This window comes from Somniosus microcephalus, unplaced genomic scaffold, assembly GCF_052327205.1.
Source record: "Somniosus microcephalus isolate GS21.2 unplaced genomic scaffold, FLI_Smic_1.0 unresolved_chr5, whole genome shotgun sequence".
In the NCBI taxonomy this organism is placed as follows: domain Eukaryota; kingdom Metazoa; phylum Chordata; class Chondrichthyes; order Squaliformes; family Somniosidae; genus Somniosus; species Somniosus microcephalus.
The window spans coordinates 7264006-7279391 of NW_028225183.1; the positions used below are offsets into that span (position 1 = coordinate 7264006).

Sequence of the window (15386 nt, forward strand, 5' to 3'; positions counted from 1 at the left end):
ACTGTCCATTACCCTGGGGATTATACGGGGTAGTTCTGCTAGTAGAAATTCCCCGACTCTGGAGGAATTCCTTCAACTGGGAAGACATAAAAAAACTTCCCTGATCCAAATGGATATGCGCAGGCATCCCAAAGATGACAAAAAGTTGAGTCAGACATTTGATAACTGTAGCAGCTGATACATCTGCGCAAGGAAAAGCAAAAGGGAACCTTGAAAACTCATCCACAACAGTAAATATATATCGGTTTTGAGTAGTTGAAGGAAGAGGCCCCTTGAAATCGACGCTCAAACGTTCAAAAGGAGAAGTAGCCTTTATAAGATGAGCTCGTTGAGGCTTAAAGAAATTCGGTTTACACTGAGCACAGATAGAACATGATGAAGTCATCCGCTTGACGTCTTCAACTGAAAAGGGCAAATTCTTACTGCGTACCAAGTGTATCATCCTCGTAACCCCAGGATGGCATAAGGCATTGTGAAGATTAATAAGCGTATCTCCGTGAATCACAGAACAATAAGCCCTCGACAGCGCATCAGCAGCAACATTATCCTTCCCCGGACGATAAACTATATCAAAATGGTAACATGCCAACTCAATCCTCCACCTCATTATTTTATCATTCTTAATCTTTCCAAAATGTTTGACAACAACCATAAAGGACACAGACTTTTGATCAGTTACCAACGTAAAATGTCGCCCCCGATAAATAATGTCTCCATTTACGCAGTGCTTCTACTATTGCATACGCCTCTTTCTCTATTGAAGAATGCCTTTTTTCACTATTGTTCAAGGTACGTGAGAAAAAGGCCACAGGTCTTCAATTTTGGTTCAGAGTGTGGTAAACCACTGTTTGTATTCCACTGTGTACATGCCTGGACATGCCGCGGCTGACTCCTCCCACAAGTCCTAGTATAAAGGTGACTGCTCCCCAGCCCTTTGTATTCTGGACCGGTCGACCACTCGAGGCAGACCTTCATTCTTTTGTTAATAAAAACCTTTAGTTACTCTCTTAACTCTCAGTCTTTTATGAGTAATTGATAGCGCATCAATTTTATTAACAAAATTTTTATAATGGAGAAGATCCTCACACCAGCATGCCTGGACTTAGATCACCGGGAGGCGGACTCATCCACCAAGTTTACTCACTGGCTTAAGTGTTTCGAAAAATTCCTGACCGCCTCCGCAGCAATCAAATCGGACGAGGACAAACTGGATGTCCTGACCTCCAAAGTCAACCACCGAGTGTACTCGGTCATCCAAGACGCGACCTCATACGCGGACGCTAACAAGCTCCTCAAGGACCAGTACACGCGCCCAGTGAACGAAGTGTACGCCAGGCACCTTCTGGCGAGTCGTAAACAACAACCTGGGGAATCGACCGTGGAATACCTTCTGGCACTGTCTGTGCTTGGCCGGGCCTTTGGTTGTAAGGATGTAAAGGCCGCCGTGTACACAGAGCAACTTATCCGGGATGCTTTTGTAGCGGGCCACAGATCCAATTACACCCGACAGCGACTGTTGGAGCAGAGTGACCTCGACCTCAACAAGGCCTCTGAACTCGCACTATCATTGGATGCAGCCTACCGGGGCATGGATGCCTACTTCTCTGCACCGTGGATGCCGCGGGGAATGACAGCCTGGGATACGGTAGGACCGCCTCATAGCGCCGTGCCACCCCAGCCACACCCCAGCAACGGCCTAACTACCGCAGCAGTGTCCCAAAGCCAGACAGCAGTGCCCCAAGGCCAGAAATGCTACTTCTGTGGCCAGGCAAAACACCCCAGAGTGCGCTGCCCGGCGAAAAACGCGATCTGCTCGGGCTGCGGGAAGAAGGGACACTACGCTAGCGTCTGCAGGGCCAAAGCCACCCCGAACCCCAGCAGTGCTGCGTGTGGGCCATGCGGGCCGCCATCTTGGGCCTCCCCGGCCATGTGCGAACCACCGGTACAGCAGCCATTTTGGACGCCTCCAGCCTCATGGGGATCATGGACGCCGCCATCTTGGACGACAGCCGGAATGCAGCAGGCCCCCAACACCGCCTCATCTGATACACCGACCCCTATGCTGGCATCCGTTACACTGGACCAAGCGAGACCGCACCAGCTGGCCAGTTCCACAATGGACATTAAGGTAAATGGTCACGATACAATCTGCCTTTTTGACTCTGGGAGCACGGAGAGCTTCATCCACCCCGACATGGTGCGGCATTGCTCTCTCCCAGTCCTGCCTGTGCACCAGCGGATTTCTATGGCCTCCGAGTCCCAGTCGGCGGACATCGGCGGCTACTGCGTGGTGACACTCGTAGTAGACGGGACTGTGTACGATCATTTTAAACTTCTGGTCCTGCCCGACCTCTGCGCTGCCGTCCTGCTGGGGTTAGATTTTCAGTGCCACCTTAAAAGTGTTACGATGGCGTACGGTGGACCCCTACTCCCACTCACAGTCCGCAGCCAGCAGCTTCCAAATTGCCTGCCGCGCACCAGGTGCAACCTCTCCACACTCAGAGTCACCCCCCCCCACTGTTTTCTAACCTCACCCCCGACTGTAAGCCCATCGCCACAAAGAGCAGGCGATACAGTGCCGGGGACAGGGTTTTCATTAAAACCGACGTGGAGCGGCTCCTGAAGGAAGGGATTATTGAGGGCAGCACCAGCCCCTGGCGAGCCCAGGTCATGATCGTTAAGACCAGCGGGAAGCAGTGCCTGGCCATCGACAACAGCCAGACAATAAATCGCTACACCCTGCTGGACGCCTACCCACTCCCCCGCATAGCTGATATGGTCAACCAGATCGCGCAGCATCGCGTCTTCTCGACCATTGACCTGAAATCAGCGAACCACCAGCTCCATATCCGCCCTGAGGACCGCCAGTATACTGCCTTTGAGGCAAACGGCCGCCTCTATCACTTCCTTAGGGTTCCCTTTGGCGTCACCAACGGGGTCTCCATCTTCCAAAGGGAGATGGACCGGATGGTAGATCAAAATGCGTTGCAGGCCACTTTCCCATATCGGACAATGTGACCATCTGTGGCCGTGACTTGCAGGACCATGACGCAAACCTCGAAAAATTCCTCTGCACCGCCCAAGTCCTGAACCTGACATATAACAAGGAGAAGTGCATATTCCGCACAAACCGCCTCGCCATCCTTGGCTGTGTTGTGGAACACGGAGTCATCGGCCCCGACCGGATGAGTCCCCTTATGGAACTCCCACTGCCCCACTGCCTCAAGGCCCTGAAGAGGTGCCTAGGGTTTTTCTCCTATTAAGCCCAGTGGGTCCCCTACTATGCGGACAAGGCCCATCCGCTGATCAAGTCCACCTCTTTTCCCTTGACGGCAGAGGCCCGCTTAGCCTTCCACCGTACCAAGGAGGACATTGCCAAAGCCACCATGCACGCAGCGGACGAATCCATCCCTTTCCAGGTGGAAAGCGACGCGTCCGACTTTGCCCTGGCCGCTACCCTCAATCAGGAGGGGGACCCGTGGCCTTCATTTCATGAACCGTCCAAGGCCCGGAGACCAGACACTCCGCTGTTGAGAAGGAGGCCCAGGCGATTGTGGAGGCTGTGCGTCATTGGAGGCACTACCTGGCCGGAAAACGATTTACCCTGCTCACTGACCAGCGTTCAGTTGCTTTCATGTTTAACAACAAGCAGAGGGGCAAAATCAAAAATGACAAGATCTTGAGGTGGAGAATCGAACTTTCCACCTACAATTACGAGATCTTGTACCGGCCCGGGAAGCTCAATGAACCCCCGGATGCGCTATCGCGTGGCACCTGCGCCAGCGCGCAGATCGATAGACTGCGGGCCCTTCACAATGACCTCTGCCACCCGGGGGCCACCAGGTTCTTCCACTTCATCAAGGCCCGCAACCTGCCTTACTCTATTGAGGAGGGCAGGACCATGACCAGGAACTGCCAAGTCTGCGCTGAGTGCAAACCGCACTTTTATAGACCAGACAGGGCCCACCTGATAAAAGCCACTCGCCCCTTCGAGCACCTGAGCGTTGATTTTAAAGGGCCTCTCCCCTCCTCCGACCGCAATGTGTACTTCCTCAATATTATTGATGAGTACTCCCGTTTCCCGTTCGCCATCCCCTGCCCGGACATGACCAGTGCCACGGTCATTAAATGTCTGAACGACCTCTTCACCCTGTTCGGTTTCCCCAGCTATATCCATAGCGACCGGGGCTCATCGTTTATGAGCGACGAACTCCGTCAGTACCTGCTAACTAGGGGTATTGCCACAAGCAGGACCACCAGTTCCAACCCCCGGGGGAACGGACAGGTGGAAAGAGAAAATGCGACAGTTTGGAAGGCCGCCCTGCTAGCCTTAAAGTCTAGGGGCCTTCCAACCTCCCGCTGGCAGGATGTGCTCCCCGATGCGCTCCACTCTATTCGGTCACTGCTCTGCACTGCCACTAACGCCACCCCTCATGAGAAAATGTTTGTCTTCCCAAGGAAGTCCACATCGGGGACATCGCTACCGCCATGGCTGACATCCCCAGGGCCGGTCCTACTGAGAAGACACGTGAGGACCCATAAAACGGAACCCCTGGTCGAGAGGGTCGACCTCCTCCACGCCAACCCCCAGTATGCTTACATTGCATACCCGGACGGGCGGGAGGACACAGTCTCCATAAGAGACCTTGCACCCTCGGGGGCCGCAGTAACCCACAACTCACTACCCCCCCCCCCCAACGATCCGATATCCAGCCCCAGCAGACGGCAGGCCTGGGCCCCGCAACCCGCTCGACATCTACGAGGACGACACGCCGGTGCCACAGCCTACGCAGGACTCGACGCCGGAAGCTCCACTACCCGTGCCGTCGCCACGCCGATCACAGCGGCAGACAAGACCTCCAGAGAGACTCCAATACACTAACTTTAATACACTTCACCCCGCCGGACTCAATTTTAAACAAGGGGTGAATGTGGTAAACCACTGTTTGTATTCCACTGTGTACATGCCTGGGCATGCCTCGGCTGACTCCTCCCACAAGTCCTAGTATAAAGGTGACTGCTCCCCAGCCCTTTGTATTCTGGACCGGTCGACCACTCGAGGCAGACCTTCATTCTTTTGTTAATAAAAGCCTTTAGTTACTCTCTTAACTCTCAGTCTTTTATGAGTAATTGATAGCGCATCACAGAGTAGCCCCAATTGCAAAATCAGAAGCGTCTGTCTCAATCACAAAAGGTACCTGCTCATCAATAGAATGCACAACTGCTCCAAGGATATCCTTTTTAAAATTACCAAAACACGTCCTGGCCTCCCATGATAGAGGATATGTCGTAACCCGAATAAGAGGCCGGATCTTCTGTAAAAAATTTGCAATCCAATTGGAATAGTAAGAAAACAGTCCAACAACTCGTTGCAAAGCCTTAGAATTAGTAGGACAAGGTAAATCAATCAATGGTCGCAGACGTTCTGGGTCTGGTTTAATCTTGTTTCCCGAGATAATGTACCCCAGTAGATTTACCTCAGTGGTCGAAAAGGTACACTTCTCTTTATTGAAAGTTAAACCAACTTTTTCCGCAGCTTGAAGGAATCTTTCTAAATTAGAATCATGCTCCACCCTTCATTTGCCACACACTGTGATGTCATCTAAATATGAAAAGGTGTCAGAGAGAGAGTTATCACTTATAAAAGCATCCATTGCCCGTTGAAAACAAGCAACACCATTAGTAACACCAAATGATATTCGGCAAAACTGATACAGCTTTCCACCAGCCTCAAAGGCCGGATATGGTTGATCCTTCTTAACAATAGGAATCTGATGATAAGCACTCTTTAGGTCAATAGTGCTAAAAACCTTATACTGAGATACTTTATTGATAAGCTCATCAATCTTAGGCAAAGGGTACGCATCTAATTGAGTATACCTATTAATAGTTTGGGAATAGTCTATCACCATTCGTTTCTTATGTCTCTCGTTAGTCGTGACAACTACCTATGCCCGCCAAGGCGAACAACTAGGTTCAATGATTCCTTCCAATAAGAGACGTTGAACTTCAGAATTAATAAATTCTCTATCCTGACTGCTATACCTTCTTGACTTGGTAGCAATTGGCTTACAATCCGGCATCAAATTGGAAAAAAGTGATAATGGAGAAATGGATAAAGAGGTTAATCCACAAATAGATAAAGGTGGCTTAGTCCCTCCAAATGAAAGACTGAGACTCTCGTGTAACTGAAGCACATCATGACCAATCAAAATATCTGCACAGAGATTAGGCAAAACAGATAGGCGTACATCAGTATACGTATTACCTAGAAGAATCAATTTCACAAGGCAACAACCAGCTACTTGTGAAGTGAGAGTCGGCTGAGCCATACACACCTGATAGGAAACAGGCGAAATTTTCAAATGCTTCTCCTTTGCAAACTGAAGACTTATAAAACTCTCGGTACTGCCCGTATCTATAAGGGCCTTCACTTCCAACCCATTAACTTGGGCCGTAACTAAAGCTTTGTTTAGGCCATGAGCAAATGCAGCATAAATTGATGCAATAAACGCCCTATCTAAAGGCTGAATAGTCACAGAGGAGGTAATTGAACCTGATGATTTACACACACGTGCATAATGACCTCTCTTGCTGCATTTACTACACACAGCCTCCCGAGCAGGACAATTCAGATGAGGGTGCCAGACGTTCCCACAAAAATAACACTTCTGAATCCTAGAGGCAACAGCCGCTGAAGTAGAAACTGTTTCAGAATCTAGTAAACCACTCCTATTAAGTTCACATAATTCCTTTTCATCCAGAACTGCCGAAACCACAGTCACAGGCTGATTAAAAAGAGCAAAAGAATCCGAACTTCTCTGAGCCACATCCAATGTAGAAGCTTGCTCAAAAGCACTCTTAAGATCCAAAGTCTTATTTTCTAACAACCGCTGACGAATTGATCTAGACAGTAATCCATTAATAAAAGCATCCCGTACCGATTCTTTCTTATATTCTTCAGCCGTCATGGCCTTATAAATAAAGTTAACACTAAGGCACCGAAGTGCTTGTAAATAAGTATCCAAAGATTCTCCCACCTGCTGTCTACGGGCAGATAGAAGGTGACGTGCAAATACCTCATTCTTTGGTTAAACAAAAATTTTTCCAATGTAGAAATAGCCACTTCGTAAGTTTTACAGTCCAAAATATACTTATACACATCCGGAGCAATGTAGTTGATCAGCATATTCAGCTTATTTAGAGACTCTTGATCCAACACGCCCAAAAAATTTTTAAATGTACAATACCAATGTTTCCATTTATCATCCACTCCTGCAGAATTAGGGTCAGCATTGAATCGTTCTGTTTGAAGATATCGCTCCATTCTGACATAAAGTTAATAAATTGAAATAAAGAATAGATTTGCCTATCTAATCTAGGCGTTATTAACTTAAAAATCCGGTAGCACATCTTCAACACCCAGTCCCAACTAAAGGCTGGAATGAACTGAATTTAAGATGGCCACCACAAATCACATGACATCAACTACCAATGAGATAACAGCATATATCCCAAGGCAGGAAACAAACAACCAATCACAACACTTCTTACTAAACATAAAGAATAATCACCACAAAGGCAAAGCGATTTCCATTGCAATGTTCTATTGCATTGCAAATGACTACGATATTTTAAAGGGGTATTCCATTGTAATGTCGTATTGCATTGCTAATGATTGTATATTGCAAAATGATATTCCATTGCAATGTTCTATTGCACTGCAAAAGATTATTATATTAGAAAGTGATATTCCAGTTTAAAGTGCTATTGCACTGCAAATGTCTATTACATTGCAAAGTGATATACCATCTCAATGTACTAATGCATTGCAGAAAAGATACAAAAAGCTAATTGAAAAGTGATACTTATATCTGTAGGATTACAATATAAGAGGGTGAAATGATGCCACAGCGATACAAAGCACTGGTTAGACCACAGATGCGGTACTGTGTTCAATTCTTGGCATCACAGCTTAGGAATGTAGTGTTAGGCTTAAAAAGTGAAGCGTAGATTTACCAGAAGGAGACATAGAGTCCAAGGGACAAATTACAACGGGATATTGCACAAACTCGGGTTTTTTTCCCTGGAATTTAGAAGCTTAAGTGGTGATTTGATTGAAGTATTCACGATATTAAGTGGAAATGCTAGTGTAGATAGCGAGAAGCTATTTCTGATGATTGACCTATCTGGGAGTAGGGGCCATAGCCTCAACATTAGATCCAAGCCTTTCAGGAGAGAAGTTTGCGTTACAGAAATTTGTAACACACTTCCGCAAACAGCAATTAAAGCTGGGCCAATTGTCAATTTTAAACTTGAGATTGAGAGATGTTTGTTAACCAAAGGTATTAAAGGATCTCGAGCAAAGGAATGCAAACGGATATCGATCGACGATTTAATTAAATGGCAGAAATGCTCCAGGCAGTAAAGGGCCTGCTCCTGTTGTTATAGGATCAAAGCACGACTGTAAAGTTCAATATCGCGATATGAAAGCAGCTCCCGAACAGGGACTTGAATACTGGACCCTCAGATTAAAAGTCTGAAGCTCTACCGACTGAGCAATCCGGGCTCTTGCAATCCAAAGCTCAAAAAATACTTTCATTTGCTGCAGTGCATCGTTGCATCTCCGACAAATTCAATTTACTTGTATATAATCCAGCCTGCACAGCACATTTCTGCCACAAATCCAGACTGACTGCCTCAGAACACCATCACTTCAGAAATATTAACCCACCCACAAAAGACATGCTCGTTAGCAGCGGCGTCAGCTGTGACAAGTGCCGTCCCTCAGATATCTGTATTAGATCATCAACTTTTCTCCGTATTTATGATTGACTTGGGTGGAGCAATGCAGCACTGTAGATCGTATTTTGAAGATCGCACTAAGTTAGACGGTCCGCTCGTAGTGCTGTTGGGAAATGGAGGTAACCAAATGGACAGAGACAGACACTGTAAGCCGGCAAAACAAAAGCAAATCGAGTTCACTGTACGCAAGTGTGACACCACCCACTTTGGAACAAAGTAAGATAGTTCTGATTATTTTCTAAATAATGGGAAGCTATTAACTGTTGAGGAGCAATGAGGTTTAAAAGTCCCAGTTCACAAATTATTATTAGCTTGTTGACACGGAGCAAAAGACATTTGATAAAGTCCCGCAGATGGGACATTGGGCTAAATTTGAAACGCATGTAATTGAAGGCAAATTATTGACCTCATTAGGAAATTGGTGGCACGACAGGTGACAAAGTTTACAGATGATGATCAGGTACATTAATTGGCAGAATATGACGAGTGGTGTCTCTGATTGAACACTTTTGGGAACTCAACTAATCACCGATTTCATTAACGACTTATTGATGGGATTGAGAGCCACACATCCAAGTTTGAGGATGACAAAAACGATAGGCGGCATTATAATCAGTTGAGATGGAAGCAAGAAATTTGACCAGATATTCATAGATTAAGTGAACGTGCAATTTTCTGGCAAATTGATTTAAATATTAGCAAGTGTGACGTGATCCACTACCGATCTTTAGAGGATTATTCAGAATACACTCCTTATAATGTTAAGCTGGAAACAGCTGAGATCCAAGTAGACTTGTGTCCCTGTACACATATCATTAAATGGTCATGGACAAGTACAGAAAAGATTCAAAAAGCTAATTGAAAAGTGATACTTATATCTGTCGGATTACAATATAAGAGGGTGAAATGATGCCACAGCTATACAAAGCACTGGTTAGGCCACAGCTGCGGTACTGTGTTCAATTCTTGGCATCCCAGCTTGGGAATGTATTATTAGGCTTAAAAAGTGAAGGAGACATAGAGTCCAAGGGACAAATTACAAACTCGGGTTTTTTTCCTGGAATTTAGAAGCTTCAGTGGTAATTTGATTGAAGTATTCACGATATTAAGAGGAAATGCCAGTGTAGATAGCGAGAAGCTATTTCTGAGGATTGACCCATCTGGGAGAAGGGGCCATAGCCTCAACATTAGATCCAAGCGTTTCAGGAGAGAAATTTGTGTGACAGAAATTTGTAACACACTTCTGCAAACAGCAAATAAAGCTGGGCCAGTTGTCAATTTTGAACTTGAGATTGAGAGATGTTTGTTAACCAAAGGTATTAAGGGATCTGGAGCAAAGGAATGCAAACGGATATCGATCGATGACTTAATTAAATGGCAGAAAGGCTCCAGGCATGAAATGGCCTGCTCCTGTTGTTATTTTCGTTGCTAAATGATCAAAGTGCGAATGTAAAGTTGAGTATCGCGATTTAAAACAGCGCCCGAACAGGGACTTGAACCCTGGACCCTCAGATTAAAAGTCTGATGCTCTACCGACTGAGCTATCCGGGCTCTTGCAATGCAAAGCTCACAAAAGTACTTTCATTGGCTGCAGTGCATCATTGCATCTCCGACAAATTCAATTTACTTGTCCATAATCCAACCTGTACTGCACATTTCTCCCACAAATCCAGATTGACTGCCTCAGACCAGCATCACTTCAGAAATATTAAAACACCCACAAAAGTCACGCTCGTTAGCAGCGGAGTCAGATGTGACAAGTGCCGTCCCCCAGATATCTGTATTACATCATCAACTGTTCACCGTATTTATGACTGACTTGGATGGAGCACTGTACATCATATTTTGAAGATCGCACTAAGTTAGACGGTCCGCTCGTAGTGCAGTTGGGAAATGGAGGTAACCAAATGGACAGAGACAGACACAGTAAGCCGGCCAAAACCAATGCAAATCGAGTTCAATGTACGCAAGTGTGACACCAGCCACTTTGGAACAAAGTAATATATTTCTGAGTATTTTCTCAATAATGGGAAGCTATTAACTGTTGAGGAGCAAAGAGGTTTATGAGTCCCAGTTCAAAAATTATTATTAGCTTGTAGACATGGAGCAAAGACATTTGATAAAGTCCCGCATATGGGACATTGGGCTAAATTTGAAACGCATGTAATTGAAGGCAAATTATTTACCTGGTTAGGAAATTGGTGGCACGGCAGGAGACAAAGTTTGCAGATGATGATCAGGTACATTAATTGGCAGAATATGACGAGTGGTGTCTCTGATTGATCACTTTTGGGAACTCAACTAATGACCGATTTCATTAACGACTTACTTGATGGGATTGAGAGCCACACATCCAAGTTTGAGGATGACAAATAAGATAGGCGGCATTATAATCAGTTGAGATGGAAGCAAGAAATTTGACCAGATATTCATAGATTAAGTGAATGTGCAATTTTCTGGCAAATTGATTTAAATATTAGCAAGTGTGACGTGATTCACTGCCGATCTTTATAGGAGTATTAAGAATACACTCCTTATAATGTTAAGCTGGAAACAGTTGAGAGCCTAATAGACTTGTGTCCCTGTACAAATATTATTAAATGGTCATGGACAGGTACAGAAAAGATTCAAAAAGCTAATTGAAAAGTGATACTTATATCTGTAGGATTACAATATAAGAGGGTGAAATGATGCCACAGCTGTACATAGCACTGGTTAGGCCACAGCTGCGGTACTGTGTTCAATTCTTGGCATCACAGCTTGGGAATGTATTATTAGGCTTAAAAAGTGAAGGAGACATAGAGTCCAAGGGACAAATTACAACGGGATATTGCACAAACTCGGGTTTTTTTCCTGGAATTTAGAAGCTTAAGTGGTGATTTGATTGAAGTATTCACGATATTAAGATGAAATGCCAGTGTAGATAGCGAGAAGCTATTTCTGAGGATTGACCCATCTGGGAGAAGGGGCCATAGCCTCAACATTAGATCCAAGCGTTTCAGGAGAGAAATTTGTGTGACAGAAATTTGTAACACACTTCCGCAAACAGCAAATAAAGCTGGGCCAGTTGTCAATTTTGAACTTGAGATTGAGAGATGTTTGTTAACCAAAGGTATTAAGGGATCTGGAGCAAAGGAATGCAAACGGATATCGATCGATGACTTAATTAAATGGCAGAAAAGCTCCAGGCATGAAATGGCCTGCCCCTGTTGTTATTTTCTTTGCTAAATGATCAAAGTGCGAATGTAAAGTTGAGTATCGCGATTTAAAACAGCGCCCGAACAGGGACTTGAACCCTGGACCCTCAGATTAAAAGTCTGATGCTCTACCGACTGAGCTATCCGTGCTCTTGCAATTCAAAGCTCACAAAAGTACTTTCACTGGCTGCAGTGCATCATTGCATCTCCGACAAATTCAATTTACTTGTCCATAATCCAACCTGTGCAGCACATTTCTCCCACAAATCCAGATTGACTGCCTCAGACCAGCATCACTTCAGAAATATTAACACATCCACAAAAGTCACGCTCGTTAGCAGCGGAGTCAGATGTGACAAGTGCCGTCCCCCAGATATCTGTATTAGATCATCAACTTTTCACCGTATTTATGACTGACTTGGATGGAGCAATGTACATCATATTTTGAAGATCGCACTAAGTTAGACGGTCCGCTCGTAGTGCAGTTGGGAAATGGAGGTAACCAAATGGACAGAGACAGTAAGCCGGCCAATGCAAATCGAGTTCAATGTACGCAAGTGTGACACCAGCCACTTTGGAACAAAGTAATATAGTTCTGAGTATTTTCTCAATAATGGGAAGCTATTAACTGTTGAGGAGCAAAGAGGTTTATGAGTCCCAGTTCAAAAATTATTATTAGCTTGTAGACATGGAGCAAAGACATTTGATAAAGTCCCGCATATGGGTCATTGGGCTAAATTTGAAACGCATGTAATTGAAGGCAAATTATTCACCTGGTTAGGAAATTGGTGGCACGGCAGGAGACAAAGTTTGCAGATGATGATCAGGTACATTAATTGGCAGAATATGACGAGTGGTGTCTCTGATTGATCACTTTTGGGAACTCAACTAATCACCGATTTCTTTAACGACTTACTTGATGGGATTGAGAGCCACACATCCAAGTTTGAGGATGACAAATAAGATAGGCGGCATTATAATCAGTTGAGATGGAAGCAAGAAATTTGACCAGATATTCATAGATTAAGTGAATGTGCAATTTTCTGGCAAATTGATTTAAATATTAGCAAGTGTGACGTGATTCACTGCCGATCTTTATAGGAGTATTTAGAATACACTCCTTATAATGTTAAGCTGGAAACAGTTGAGATCCAAATAGACTTGTGTCCCTGTACAAATATTATTAAATGGTCATGGACAGAAAAGATTCAAAAAGCTAATTAAAAAGTGATACTTATATCTGTAGGATTACAATATAAGAGGGTGAAATGATGCCACAGCTGTACATAGCACTGGTTAGGCCACAGCTGCGGTACTGTGTTCAATTCTTGGCATCACAGCTTGGGAATGTATTATTAGGCTTAAAAAGTGAAGGAGACATAGAGTCCAAGGGACAAATTACAACGGGATATTGCACAAACTCGGGTTTTTTTCCTGGAATTTAGAAGCTTAAGTGGTGATTTGATTGAAGTATTCACGATATTAAGAGGAAATGCCAGTGTAGATAGCGAGAAGCTATTTCTGAGGATTGACCCATCTGGGAGAAGGGGCCATAGCCTCAACATTAGATCCAAGCGTTTCAGGAGAGAAATTTGTGTGACAGAAATTTGTAACACACTTCTGCAAACAGCAAATAAAGCTGGGCCAGTTGTCAATTTTGAACTTGAGATTGAGAGATGTTTGTTAACCAAAGGTATTAAGGGATCTGGAGCAAAGGAATGCAAACGGATATCGATCGATGACTTAATTAAATGGCAGAAAGGCTCCAGGCATGAAATGGCCTGCTCCTGTTGTTATTTTCGTTGCTAAATGATCAAAGTGCGAATGTAAAGTTGAGTATCGCGATTTAAAACAGCGCCCGAACAGGGACTTGAACCCTGGACCCTCAGATTAAAAGTCTGATGCTCTACCGACTGAGCTATCCGGGCTCTTGCAATGCAAAGCTCACAAAAGTACTTTCATTGGCTGCAGTGCATCATTGCATCTCCGACAAATTCAATTTACTTGTCCATAATCCAACCTGTACTGCACATTTCTCCCACAAATCCAGATTGACTGCCTCAGACCAGCATCACTTCAGAAATATTAAAACACCCACAAAAGTCACGCTCGTTAGCAGCGGAGTCAGATGTGACAAGTGCCGTCCCCCAGATATCTGTATTACATCATCAACTGTTCACCGTATTTATGACTGACTTGGATGGAGCACTGTACATCATATTTTGAAGATCGCACTAAGTTAGACGGTCCGCTCGTAGTGCAGTTGGGAAATGGAGGTAACCAAATGGACAGAGACAGACACAGTAAGCCGGCCAAAACCAATGCAAATCGAGTTCAATGTACGCAAGTGTGACACCAGCCACTTTGGAACAAAGTAATATATTTCTGAGTATTTTCTCAATAATGGGAAGCTATTAACTGTTGAGGAGCAAAGAGGTTTATGAGTCCCAGTTCAAAAATTATTATTAGCTTGTAGACATGGAGCAAAGACATTTGATAAAGTCCCGCATATGGGACATTGGGCTAAATTTGAAACGCATGTAATTGAAGGCAAATTATTTACCTGGTTAGGAAATTGGTGGCACGGCAGGAGACAAAGTTTGCAGATGATGATCAGGTACATTAATTGGCAGAATATGACGAGTGGTGTCTCTGATTGATCACTTTTGGGAACTCAACTAATGACCGATTTCATTAACGACTTACTTGATGGGATTGAGAGCCACACATCCAAGTTTGAGGATGACAAATAAGATAGGCGGCATTATAATCAGTTGAGATGGAAGCAAGAAATTTGACCAGATATTCATAGATTAAGTGAATGTGCAATTTTCTGGCAAATTGATTTAAATATTAGCAAGTGTGACGTGATTCACTGCCGATCTTTATAGGAGTATTAAGAATACACTCCTTATAATGTTAAGCTGGAAACAGTTGAGAGCCTAATAGACTTGTGTCCCTGTACAAATATTATTAAATGGTCATGGACAGGTACAGAAAAGATTCAAAAAGCTAATTGAAAAGTGATACTTATATCTGTAGGATTACAATATAAGAGGGTGAAATGATGCCACAGCTGTACATAGCACTGGTTAGGCCACAGCTGCGGTACTGTGTTCAATTCTTGGCATCACAGCTTGGGAATGTATTATTAGGCTTAAAAAGTGAAGGAGACATAGAGTCCAAGGGACAAATTACAACGGGATATTGCACAAACTCGGGTTTTTTTCCTGGAATTTAGAAGCTTAAGTGGTGATTTGATTGAAGTATTCACGATATTAAGATGAAATGCCAGTGTAGATAGCGAGAAGCTATTTCTGAGGATTGACCCATCTGGGAGAAGGGGCCATAGCCTCAACATTAGATCCAAGCGTTTCAGGAGAG

The 15386-nt window shown here is 44.5% G+C and overlaps 3 non-coding genes across 3 annotated transcripts; all 3 read right to left on the reverse strand.

Moving 5' to 3' along the window:
* Nucleotides 1-10283: 10283 nt before the first annotated feature.
* On the reverse strand, nucleotides 10284-10356 carry trnak-uuu (transfer RNA lysine (anticodon UUU)). The gene has a single exon. It is a non-coding gene; the product is annotated as a tRNA-Lys (tRNA).
* Nucleotides 10357-12079: 1723 nt separating this feature from the next.
* On the reverse strand, nucleotides 12080-12152 carry trnak-uuu (transfer RNA lysine (anticodon UUU)). Its single transcript has one exon. It is a non-coding gene; the product is annotated as a tRNA-Lys (tRNA).
* A 1705-nt stretch (nucleotides 12153-13857) lies between these two features.
* Nucleotides 13858-13930, reverse strand: trnak-uuu (transfer RNA lysine (anticodon UUU)). The gene has a single exon. It is a non-coding gene; the product is annotated as a tRNA-Lys (tRNA).
* Nucleotides 13931-15386: the final 1456 nt, after the last annotated feature.